The sequence below is a fragment of the Pelophylax lessonae genome (genome assembly GCF_965119305.1).
Source record: "Pelophylax lessonae genome assembly, chromosome: 6".
NCBI lineage: Eukaryota > Metazoa > Chordata > Amphibia > Anura > Ranidae > Pelophylax > Pelophylax lessonae.
The window spans coordinates 327,628,499-327,638,434 of record NC_138773.1 but is presented as its reverse complement, the minus strand read 5'-3'; positions in this window follow the sequence as shown (position 1 = coordinate 327,638,434).

Genomic DNA, 9,936 nt, shown 5'->3' with positions numbered 1-9,936 from the left:
GTGGAAGTTTAGGAGATATTACACTACTTAGAGGTAAAATGAAAAGATGGAATTTTACTTCTATTCATCAAAAGCCACAAAGAATAGAAATCCACTGTGTGTGCCCCAAATGTCTTTACAATCCCAGATATTACTTTGTAAAAAAAAAAAAAAAAAAAAGCAGTGACATCATCACTGTGCCTGTGCAGAGAACAGAGCTGTGGGAGAGACCTACAGAAAACTACAGGAGGGGTGGAGACAAGACCAGTCCCCCTGCACAAGGAAAGAGAGCAAATCTGTGGGAGGAGCCCAGCAGTCTCCACCCACTACAGAAAACTACAGAAGGGGGTGGAGACAAGACCAGTCCCCCTGCACAAGGAAAGAGAGCAAATCTGTGGGAGGAGCCCAGCAGTCTCCACCCACTACAGAAAACTACAGAAGGGGGTGGGGACAAGACCAGTCCCCTGCGCAAGGAAAGAGAGCAAATCTGTGGGAGGAGCCCAGCAGTCTCCACCCACTACAGAAAACTACAGAAGGGGGTGGAGACAAGACGGTCCCCCTGCACAAGGAGAGAGAGTTGTGGGAGGGGCCAAACAGTCTCCACCCACAACAGAAACTACAGGAGGGGGTGGGTACAAGACCGGTCCCCCTGCACAAGGAGAGAGAAAGAGCTGTGGGAGGGGCCAAGCAATCTCCACCCACAACAGAAAACTACAGGAGGGGGTGGGTACAAGATCAGTCCCCCTGCACAAGGAGAGAAAGAGAGAGAGCTGTGAGAGGGGCCCAGCAGTCTCCACCCACTACAGAAAACTACAGGAGGGGGTGGAGACAAGACCTGTCCCCCTGCGCAAGGAGATAGAGCAAAGCTGTGGGAGGGGCCCAGCAGTCTCCACCCACTACATAAAACTACAGGAAGAGGTGGAGACAAGACCGGTCCCCCTGCACATGGAGAGAGAGCAAAGCTGTAGGAGGAGCCCAGCAGTCTCCACCCACTACAGAAAACTAAAGAAGAAGTGGAGACAAGATCAGTTATCCTGCACAAGGAGAGAGCTGTGGGAGGGGCCCAGCAGTCTCCACCCACTACTGAAACCTGTACTTCATGTGAAACGCGTCAACCTCTTTGTCCTCTCCCTGCCTGTCAGCGTTGGTTGTACACAGTAATAAAGCTGTTTTTGCATTTAGTGATAGTGCAGCCACCCAACCCTTGATTCAACACCACCATTTTATTCTCTAGGGTCTGCTAAAATATATATATATATATATATATATATATATATATATATATATATATATATATATATATAATTGTAATGGATCAACTGGCACCCAAACTGGGTACCTCCGTTGACGGATGCTCCTAGTGCTTCCCGAGGGCTCCAAGCACTCCACCAGACACCATAACCACCTCAGACCCAAAGAACCGCTGCAGCTTGGTTGGGGTCTCCCCGTCCCCTACCCACCCTGGCCCTACGACAAGGCTCCAGGTTCCCGTGGGTGAACCTCTCTTTCCCCAGAGAGTGAAGCAGGAACAAGCTCTTACAAGAGCTTAGTGATTATCCAAGGGAGTATGAAGAGCATAGCAATCCCTTATAGCAGCTTCCCCCAACCATTAGTCTAGACTTCATGAAGGGGTAAAAACAGACTGTTTATTGAACAGACACACACTCAATTTATACACATATGAGCACATCCCCCTCCTGACCAAATTACTACACACTGGTCAGGGGTTGAATGATTACATTATCATATGCAGATGAAAGTGTATACAGGAACTAAACTAATTATCTAGCCATCTGGACAGAACAATGTGAGGTCATTAACATTTAACAATGGTACAGGCAGACTTTAACACAATACACATTATCTCAATACACAAACAATAGGGAGAGCCTGTCTGACATTGAAGTACAATACACATTATCGTCACTTGTAAATACAGACCCCATTTGAAGCAATCCAAACCATCTGTCTTTCCCTCCCAGTGACAGTTAATACCGTTACATATCTTCCCCCCAACCGTAGACTAACCAGGTACCAGACCTCCAATCGGTCTGTGCCTGAGTTAGTCGGGTAACAAGTCCTAAAGAGTCAATCCATCATGACAGCTTCCTTGACAAAGTTCCACATAGTTTGTAAGTTTGTCCTGGCAAGGCGCATGGAGCCCTCATAGCCGATCAGTCTGTGGAAGTCTGGTTTGGGCAGGCCAGACTGGGCTTCTTGGGTACCCTGTGTCATTAATAGACATAATAGGGGCCTAGTGGGCTAAGAGAGGGGTTTTCCAAACTCTCTAAGGTAGGCCCTCCCAATGTCTTCACCCACCCAGTACCCCAAACAAATTGTCTGGAAAACAGCGTTACTCACCCAGCCAACCTCTGCCTCTCTCGTAGCACATACTGGGGAGAAGCGTGGACTGGCCCTTCTCCAAAGAGTCCTTTTAGCCGCTGGAGAGAAGACAGAGTGGTGGGGCTCACTTCGTCAGGCTGTTGGGGATCTGGGCTGACTGTCCAGCATCCCTGGGGTATACAAGTGAAGACTGTAGTCCCATCCACTACCACAGGAACTCCATCTTTTGTATGTTGAGGGCAGAGGCCAACCGCACTCTGCTCTGTTGCCAGCACTTCTGCTGGAAAGTAATCTGAAAAGTCAGTGAACTTGCACACATCTTCCTGGGTTATCAATTGTTACAGGCAGATGTCAGCAACAATAGGCCTGGATCCCGCTCTTCTGCTGTAGGCTCACTGGGACGTTCCTCCTCAGTAGAAAAATCTATTAAATCCCCCATCTCTGGAATTGCTGAAAGTCCAGGGCATGGGCTGGTGGCACTTGGGCACAGTGCCAACACTTTGGCAGGTGACTTATCATCCATAACATCCTCCGATGAAAAGTCAATTATATCTGTGATCCGTGGTTGGGGAATTAACATGGCTTCCTCTTCTCCCATACCTTTATCCAGTGGCCTCCATCCAAGCTCGTCCTGTGCAGAAACAGGTTCGTCCAGGTGAGTCAGCACTTGCTGCATCCGCCATAAAACCTCCACATGCAAGACCATGGGTGCAGGTGAGCAAAGCACACTATTACTGTGACATATTGTTGATTCTTCTGGCTATTCCCAGGCAAGGAGAGCCCAGCCCTGGTACTGAGCAGAGTCTTGCAGCCGTCTGTAGGCGATCTCCAGCTCCCATTCCTGAACAGGCCTCTGTTCAGACACAGTTTACACCATCGATGCTGGGAAGGAGGCCTGCACTCTGTCCTTGTCTTCATCCTGCACTCAGTAGGTCAGCGGTGGGGACTTTTTACTTCTCTTCACCAGGAGTCCTTTAGGCATGTCTGTGGCAGAAGCGGTGCAGCCTTTTTACGGGGCATCAAAGCGGCCCAGGGGGCAATTACCCTTCTACCCCCTGGCCCAGTCCTCCCCTGGCCATCTCTGTGGGCACGCGAGAGAGTCCATGGAGAGTCCATGCTCAGTGGCGGCTGCAGCAAACAGCGGCGAGGTTGAGGTTCAGGAATCTATCTGCACATGGTAAGCAAGTGAGTGGGTGGCCCCACAGCCTCCGTGGGGAAGGGTAACAGGCCTGGGAGCCCAAGAGGGAAGAGAAGAGCCTCACCAACTGTCAGATCACTTCTTGGTAGAGGCCGAAATGCTGAGAGGGCTTCCCTTGCAGCTCGGTGCGAATCACCCCTGGAAGTGGGACAGGAGGTGACGCGTCCCAAGGAGCACTGGATGCTTGTGGAGTGCAGGTAAAGGTTCACAAGGATATCCTGGAACAACTTGCAGGGCCTCCAGGGAATCAAGCAATGTGCAGGTAAAAGCCAGGCCGAGGGTCATACACAGGTATCAGTCCAAACAGGTCGCCAAGACAAGGGGATTGAGCAGAAGTAAGTCCGTTGAGCAAGCCGGGATCGGTACACTGGAAGTCAGGCAGAGGACAAGAGAGCAAGGATGGTCACACAAGCCGAGGGTCAAACACTGGAGCAGGATCGAAGGGTCAGACAAAGCCGTGGGTCAAAGCCAGGAGAGAGAGCAGACAGGTCAGAAACAAGCCGGGTCAAACTGGAATCCAGGAAGTAGCAATGCACAGGAAACAGGAAGAGCTGAAGACAATCCAGCAATCAGATGGGCTGAGCAGAGTCCTTTTATAGGCCAGTGAATTAGTCTATGGCCTGAGTCCATTGCAGCCATGGGAAGTACTGGCAAATTTGCCAGTTGCAGCACAACCATTTCACTGACAATGAGTCTATGGCCTGAGTCCATTGCAGCCATTGAAAGTACTGGTGGAGTTGCCAGTTGCAGCATGGCCGTTTCTCTGACAGTGCCCCCCCCCCAAGGGGCAGCCTCCGGATGCCCAACCGGGCCAATCTTTCCGGGAATCTCCTGTGAAATTCCTGTACCAGCCTGGGGGCATGCAGGTTACTAGCGGGTTCCCAGGAATTGTCTTCAGTGGGGTAACCTTTCCATTTAATAAGATACTGTATGAGCTCACCCCTTCTTCGACAATCCAGAATGGTTTCCACTTCATATTCAGGTTCACCCTCCACTGAAACTGGAGGTGGAGGCAATTCTTCCCTCCCTGGGAAAGGGCTAGAAATTGCAGGCTTTAGCAGGGAAACATGGAATACAGGATGGACCTTGTATGAATTAGGTAAAGCCAGTTCAAAAGCCACAGGGTTTATCATCCTTTTGATTCTAAAAGGCCCAATAAACCTTGGTCCCAACTTTTTAGAAGGGCAAGATAGTCGTAGGTTGTTTGAGGAGAGCCACACCTTATCCCCGACCTTATACATAGGATTTTCCTTTTTCTTGCGGTCATAAAATTTCTTGTACTCCTGTTGGGCTTTGGATATGGAGTCCTGTAGCACCCGGTAGTTATCCCTGATAGCCATTATCCGGTCTTGCACTGCAGGAACTGATGTTTCTGAGAAAGCACTGGGCAAAAAAGAAGGATGGAACCCGTAATTCACCCAGAACGGGGTCTGGTTGGTTGCAGAATGCAGGGCGTTATTATACGCGAATTCCGCGCACGGAAGTAAAGAGACCCAGTTATCTTGGGAGCAAGTGCAAAAGCAACGTAGGTATTGTTCAAGGGTCTGGTTGGTCCTTTCCGTTTGATCATTACTCTGCGGGTGGTAGGCTGATGATAGGCATATCTTAATGGACAAGGATTTGCAAAGCTCTTTCCAGAATTTGGAAGTGAATTGGACGCCTCTGTCCGATACTATACTGTCCGGGAGACCGTGTAGCCTGACCACTTCTTTAATAAACATGTTAGCTGTTTCCACGGCAGAAGGTGTGCCAATCATAGGCAAAAAGTGCGCCATCTTCGAGAGACGGTCCACCACCACCAGGACAGTAGTGAAACCTTCTGAAGGTGGTAATTCCACTATAAAATCCATGGAAAGTTGCTTCCAGGGCTGTTCCAGAATGGGCAATGGCCTTAACAGGCCCCAGGACTTGGTCTTAGCCCCCTTGTTACGCTGACACGTAATACAAGAACCCACATAGGATTTACAGTCCCGAACTAAATTGGGCCACCAAAAGTGGCGCTGAATGAGTTCACATGTCTTCCTGACCCCGAAGTGTCCGGCAAGCTTGTGATCATGCAAAGTCTTTAGGACCTGTAGTCTGATCTGTGAAGGAACAAAAATCCTTTCTTGGAACCACAAGAATCCCCCGCGTTTTTCCAAGGAAGAGGTCCCAGGCTCGAGACATTGAACTGAGGCTTGCTTAATTGCTGATTGCAGATCCGTTTGAATAAGCAAAAAATTTTGAGCCGAGAGGATGGTGTTAGGTTCGGCTGTGTTTGGGGTATCTGGAAACATTCTGGACAAGGCGTCTGCTTTTCCGTTCTTGGACCCTGGCCTGTAAGTAAGATGAAAATTAAACCGGGAAAAGAACAAGGCCCATCGAGCTTGACGGGGTCTCAGGCGTCTTGCTGTCCTGAGGTATTCCAGGTTTTTGTGGTCTGTGAATATTAAAATGGGATGAGTAGCCCCTTCAAGCAAGTATCTCCACTCTTCCAAGGCACATTTGATGGCCAAGAGTTCCCGATCCCCTACGTCATAGTTTCTCTCCGGAGGTGTCATCTTCCGGGAAAAGAAAGCCACAGGGTGCAGAAGAGTCTTCGGGCCTTGTCTTTGAGATAAGATTGCTCCAGTGGCTATTTCTGAAGCATCCACTTCAAGCACATAAGGTAGGGTTGGATCAGGATGCTGGAGAATAGGTGCTGAGGTGAACAACGTCTTCAGTTTGTCAAAGGCCGTTTGAGCTTCCTGTGACCAATGGAAACGGACCTGTTGGCGGGTCAATTAGGTAATGGGGGAGATAATCATAGAGAACCCCTTCACGAACCTCCGATAGAAGTTAGCAAACCCCACAAAGCGTTGAACTCCTTTCTTATCACAGGGGGCTGGCCAATCGAGAATTGACTGCACTTTCTGTGGATCCATGGAAATGCCGTTTGTTGAGATAATGAGACCCAGGAATTGAATGGAGTCTTTCTCGAATTCGCATTTCTCTGGTTTCACATAAAGTCCGTGTTTTCTTAAAGTAAATAGTACCTTTTTAACATGGGTCCGGTGGAGTTCCAGAGTGGAGGAAAAAATGAGTATGTCATCTAGGTAGACAATCAGAAAGAGATCCAGGAATTCCCGAAAAATGTCATTAACTAGATGTTGGAAGGTAGCAGGGGCGTTACACAGCCCGAAAGGCATGACCAGGTATTCAAAATGGCCAAACCGCGTTCTGAACGCCGTCTTCCACTCATCTCCTTTCCTAATGCGAACAAGGTTGTAAGCTCCACGGAGATCCAATTTGGTAAAGATCCGAGCTGCCCGGAAACGTTGAAACAGTTCTGGGATAAGAGGTAGAGGATACCGGTTTTTAATAGTAATTTTATTAAGCTCCCGGTAATCTACACAAGGTCTTAGTGTGCCATCCTTTTTTTCGACAAAGAATATCCCGGCCCCTGCTGGTGAGGAGGAGGGGCGGATAAAACCCTTTTCCAAATTTTCGTTAATATAAATCCGGAGGGTTTCCAGCTCCTTCTCAGATAACGGGAATATCCTTCCGAAAGGAATCTCGGCTCCAGGCAGAAGTTCTACAGGGCAATCATAAGGCCTGTGAGGAGGCAGAGCTTCAGCCTTTTTTTTATCAAATACGTCCATGAATTCCTCATAAACTGCGGGGACATTTTCCGGGAGATCATGTACTGGTTGGACGGCCAGGCAAGCAGCAGAAGTATCAGATCCAGGTAGGAAACAATGGTTCAGGCAGTAATTAGACGTGAAGGAGATCCTTCTCTTAACCCAATCAATCTGTGGGTTGTGGGCCTGTAGCCAGGGAAGTCCTAAAATAATGGGAAACATTGGTGAGGAAAGGACGTCAAATCGGAGGAATTCCTGGTGAAGAGAATCTGTCGTGGTGAAGATGGGGCACGTCTCTTCAGTAACAGGCCCGGAACTGGGCAAAGAACCATCAGCCAGAAGAATATGGAGTCGCTGTTCCTTAGCTTGCATGGGAACACACAGTCTTTGAGCTAAAGAACGGTCCAGAAAGCAACTACATGCCCCGGAATCAACGATCGCCAGAAGCCGAATCTTCTTTTCTGCTACCTGTAGGGAGACAGGGAGAATAAGATGAGTAGGGGATGACCCAGCGACTTGACAGTTCAGCAGAGGCCGTGAATAGGACTTACTGGGTCTCACAGGACAATTGCGTAGGAAGTGGCCAGATTCCCCACAGTAAAGGCAGAGGTTAGCTTGACGGCGACGTTGTCTTTCCTCGGGGGTCAAGGCAGAACGGATTAGACCAATCTGCATGGGTTCTCCTTCTGATCCCCCGGAGACAGAAGGCCCAGGATGGGGTGAAGCAGCAAGTGGGACTTTCGGGAGTACCCAGGTAGGTCGGGCCCCTTGAAGGCGCTCTGAGTGTCTCTCCCGCAGGCGCCTGTCCAGTTGGATTGCCAGTGAGATTAGACCTTCCAAAGACGTAGGGGATTCTACCCGAGCTAACTCGTCCTTAAGGGCTTCAGACAATCCGTGACGGTACTGGTACTTGAGTGCTGGCTCATTGCTGAGTGGAGGTGCCCCCTGGAGCTAGTGGGCGGTTGATTGGGGTCGGAAGGAGAGGGTGCGCCAGCTACGTTCAACACTCGACCCTCTAGTTGAAAATAACCGTCCTGCAGTCTCTGGACCGCCTGTGTTAAAGAGGAGACTTGCTGACAAAGAGCCTCGAGCTGGGAAGCACCTCTGTCGGCCTCTGACATGGCTGGATTGTACTGTCAGATCACTTCTTGGTAGAGGCCGAAATGCTGAGAGGGCTTCCCTTGCAGCTCGGTGCGAATCACCCCTGGAAGTGGGACAGGAGGTGACGCGTCCCAAGGAGCACTGGATGCTTGTGGAGTGCAGGTAAAGGTTCACAAGGATATCCTGGAACAACTTGCAGGGCCTCCAGGGAATCAAGCAATGTGCAGGTAAAAGCCAGGCCGAGGGTCATACACAGGTATCAGTCCAAACAGGTCGCCAAGACAAGGGGATTGAGCAGAAGCAAGTCCGTTGAGCAAGCCGGGATCGGTACACTGGAAGTCAGGCAGAGGACAAGAGAGCAAGGATGGTCACACAAGCCGAGGGTCAAACACTGGAGCAGGATCGAAGGGTCAGACAAAGCCGTGGGTCAAAGCCAGGAGAGAGAGCAGACAGGTCAGAAACAAGCCGGGTCAAACTGGAATCCAGGAAGTAGCAATGCACAGGAAACAGGAAGAGCTGAAGACAATCCAGCAATCAGATGGGCTGAGCAGAGTCCTTTTATAGGCCAGTGAATTAGTCTATGGCCTGAGTCCATTGCAGCTATGGGAAGTACTGGCAAATTTGCCAGTTGCAGCACAACCATTTCACTGACAATGAGTCTATGGCCTGAGTCCATTGCGGCCATTGGAAGTACTGGTGGAGTTGCCAGTTGCAGCATGGCCGTTTCTCTGACACCAACTACTTGACCCCCAAAGAGGTGAGCAGTGGGCGCAGCATCCCCGGCGCCTTCCAAAACCCCGACTCCTCAAACCCCCTCAACTTCAACAGTGAGGGCCAGAGAACAGACTGACCCGGGGGCCCAGAAGATAAGGACAGCGGGGAGGCACAGGCTGTGAGGGAGCCACTCGACAGAACAGAGCAGAGAGAACCCCAGGATCAAGGACAGAGATTGGCATAGAAGGTAACGGGCATGATCCTACACAAAGACTGGGACAGGGGGGCAGAGCAGGAACTGCAGATAGGGACAGAGCTAGAGGACTCTCTCATCTCCCCCCTCACTCTCCTCTCAGCTTCCCCTCTCTCTCTCATCCTCCTGTCTCTCTCTCTGTCCCCCCTCTCTCTCAGTCCCCTCTCTCTCTCTCTGTCCCCCTTCTCTCTCTCAACCCCCTCTCTCACACTCCTCTCTCTCACCCCCTTCTCTCTCTCCCTCTCTCACCCCCTCTATTTCTGCCTCCCTCTCTCTCAACCCCCCTCTCACTCTCTCTCACACCTCCCCTCTCTCTGTCTCTCTCTCTCACCCCCCTCTCTCTCTTGTCCTTCTTTCTCTATGAGTCCCCCCTCTCTCCCTGTCCCCCCCCTCTCTCTCTCAACCCCCCTCTTTCTCCCACCACCCCCCTTACTCTCTCCCACACACCCCTTCCCTCCCTCTCTCTCTCTCGCACACTCCATCTTTCTCTCTCTCTCTCACTTCCTCTCTCTCTCTCAGCCCCCCTTTTTCGCTAATTGCAGTGTTTGCACTTTAAAACAATTAGGTTGGTTTTGTGTTGCAGTTTGGGCACTCTGGCTCAAAAAAGGTTCACCATCACTGCTCTAGGGTATGAATCAATGAGAAATACTTACTAGATCACCAATGGCTTGCTTCTCAGAAAGGAGAAGTACCATAAATACACCTCAACCCTGAGGAAACACCAGGAATCCTGGGAGCTACAAATACAG